This window comes from Bufo gargarizans, chromosome 7 (assembly GCF_014858855.1).
Source record: "Bufo gargarizans isolate SCDJY-AF-19 chromosome 7, ASM1485885v1, whole genome shotgun sequence".
Taxonomy (NCBI): Eukaryota; Metazoa; Chordata; class Amphibia; order Anura; family Bufonidae; genus Bufo; species Bufo gargarizans.
The window spans coordinates 49,181,755-49,184,637 of record NC_058086.1 but is presented as its reverse complement, the minus strand read 5'-3'; the positions used below and the strand labels follow the sequence as shown (position 1 = coordinate 49,184,637).

Sequence of the window (2,883 nt, the reverse complement as noted above, 5' to 3'; positions counted from 1 at the left end):
AGGGTTAGACGGATCGTTAGTGATAGGGATATGTGTCAAACAAGATTAGACGATATGACCAATAAATTTAGAGAGCGAGGCTACCCCCCTGATCTATTGAAAATACAGCGTAATAAAGCTGAGATTACACCACCAGATAGAACTAAGAAAGAAACAAGGATCCCCTTAGTGATTAAATACCATCCCTGGTCCCAGCGCCTTAGGACTATTGTTAATCAACATTGGCACATATTATCTAAGTCCTATCCACGGATAGGAGAGTTCCAGAGGCCACCCATGATATGCTATAAACGGGCAGAAAATATTAGGGATAAAATAGTCCGGGCGGATGTGGGAAGTAATAAAATAGAAAGAGGACAGAGTACTTTATCTACACCTAGACGGGGCACTTTTCCTTGTTTAAACTGTGTCAATTGTTCCAGCGTTATAAAGGGTTCATGTTTCTCCCACCCTCACTCAGGTGAAAATATTCCAATAAGGGGCACGTTCACTTGTGATAGTAGATTTGTGGTTTACATTCTTAAATGTCCATGTGGATTAGGGTACTTTCACACTAGCGTTCGGTTGTCCGCTTGAAGGATCCGTTTGAAGGCTCTTCCAAGCGGCCACGAACGGATCCATACGGCCCCAATGCATTCTGAATGGATGCGGATCCGCTCAGAATGCATCAGTCTGGCAGCGTTTGGCCTCCGTTCCGCTCAGCAGGCGGACACCCGAACGCAGCTTGCAGCGTTTTGGTGTCCGCCTGGCCGTGCGGAGGCGTACGGATCCGTCCTGACTTACAATGCAAGTCAATGGGGACGGATCCGTCTGTCATGGCTCCGCTTTGACACGGATCCGTTCGAAACCGTTCATGTTTCTGCGCATGCCCAGTAACTTCCTGTCCCTCCCCCTCATCTGTCCCTCCCCTCATCGTCGGCCATTTTGGAGAACCGACTTGCTGAGACTGGTAAGTGTATGAAGTTTTGTCTGTTTGTCTATCTCTCTTTTTTTACTATCTATCCATCTATCTTTCTATCTCTCTCTCTATTTCTAGGGTGGGGGGGCTGCTGGCACTTGGGAAGGGGTGTGTGTGTCTGGAACAATGGGAGCCGCTGGCACTGGTGGTGTGGGCTGCCTTTATGGGGGGGCTTCTGGCACCGGGGGGGAGGGCGCGTGTGGCTGGAACTGTGGTTGCTGCTGGCACTGCGGGGGTGTTTGTGGCTGGAACAGTGCGGTTTGCTGGCACTGCGGGGGTGTTTGTGGCTGGAACTGTGCGGTTTGCTGGCACTGCGGGGGTGTTTGTGGCTAGAACTTTGCTGCTGGCACTGCGGGGGTGTTTGTGGCTAGAACTTTGCTGCTGGCACTGCGGGGGTGTTTGTGGCTGGAACTGTGCGGTTTGCTGGCACTGCGGGTGTGTTTGTGGCTGGAACTGTGCGGTTTGCTGGCACTGCGGGGGTGTTTGTGGCTGGAACTGTGCGGTGCTTCTGGATGGAACTGCAGGGTTTTTTGTGGCTGGAACTGTGCGGTGCTTCTGGCAGTGCGGGGGTGTTTGTGGCTGGAACTATGCGGTTTGCTGGCACTGCGGGGGTGTTTGTGGCTGGAACTGTGCGGTGCTTCTGGATGGAACTGCAGGGTTTTTTGTGGCTGGAACTGTGCGGTGCTTCTGGCAGTGCGGGGGTGTTTGTGGCTGGAACTGTGGGTGGGGGCTGCTGGCATTGGGGGGGCTCTGGGCACTGTGGGAGAGTTGTTTGGAACTGGGAGCCTGATGTCATTGTGGGGGGCTGCTGGCACTATGCAGGGCTGCTGTCTCTCGCGGTGTTTATGTAACTTGGGGGGATTATGGCTTCTGTCGGATTAATTTTTTTAATTATTTTATTATTAGGGTCGTACAAAAAAAGAAAAAAAGAGATCTGCGGTGGGGAAGCCAATATCGATATTTTAAAAAGTAAGTATTAAAAAAAACTAAAAAAATGTTGATATATGAGGAAATAGTGCTCTACAAGTTCCTTTAACGGTATCTGCATTTTGTCTGGTATTTTGTTGCGTACAGATGTCATCTAAGAAGACATCATCAATCGACTGGCGTAACCCACCCAGAAGGCGCCGCCATATCCAGTGGCCCGTAAGTATAAAATCAACACTTGGACTTTTTACTGTTTGATTTGTTGCATTAATCAGTATGTGCTCTTATTATAGATTTCTTCATCATCTTCAGAGGAGGGCTCTCCCGAAGTGGGCGGTGCTGCCGGGGCCAGCTCACCAGCATCCAGGGGAGGTGGACCAAGCCCGGACCGGGGCTGTCAAGAAGTAAGTATATATATATATATAGATTTCTTAAAAATTGGTTTAAGTACGGTCTTCTAAAATTTTTTTTATTTGTATTAGCAATCTGCACCTAGAGCAGCCAGCGAGGATCCCCCAGTCGCCTCCAGAGTCCGCGGGAATGAGCGTGGCGGTCGTAGACGTGTAAGTATTAATTTAGTAGTTTATTTAGCATTTTGTATTAGGATTTACATTAAATTTTGTATTTCCTTTTTTTTCAGGGTTCCCTAGGCTCCACCAGGGAGGATGAGGAGTTCGGGTTTCCGAGCATCAATAACCTGCTCCTCATCCGACTGGTGGAGGCGCGTCCAGCGTTATGGGACCACGCCGACCGCCACCACGCCGATTATCGCCATACCCAGCGGCTCTGGAGGGACATCTCTGCAGAACTTTTAGAGACCTGGGGGGATCTAGATGCGGCGGCTCAGGAGAAATATGGTAAGTAAAACAATATGCATTTTAATAAATTAAAATATTCTTGTTTTCCTTTCATCATGCTGATTTTAGTTTTTATTGTTTTTTTCCATAGTCAAACTGGTTATAACGCGTTGGCGATCTATCCGGGACCGCTTCAGGAGG

General features: G+C 48.9%; 1 long non-coding RNA gene across 1 annotated transcript; it reads left to right on the top strand.

Moving 5' to 3' along the window:
- The first annotated feature begins 1,712 nt into the window (after positions 1-1,712).
- Positions 1,713-2,383, top strand: LOC122944093. Its single transcript, XR_006390940.1, has 4 exons — positions 1,713-1,927; positions 2,033-2,104; positions 2,179-2,289; positions 2,368-2,383. It is a non-coding gene; the product is annotated as an uncharacterized LOC122944093 (long non-coding RNA).
- The last annotated feature ends 500 nt before the right edge of the window (positions 2,384-2,883 follow it).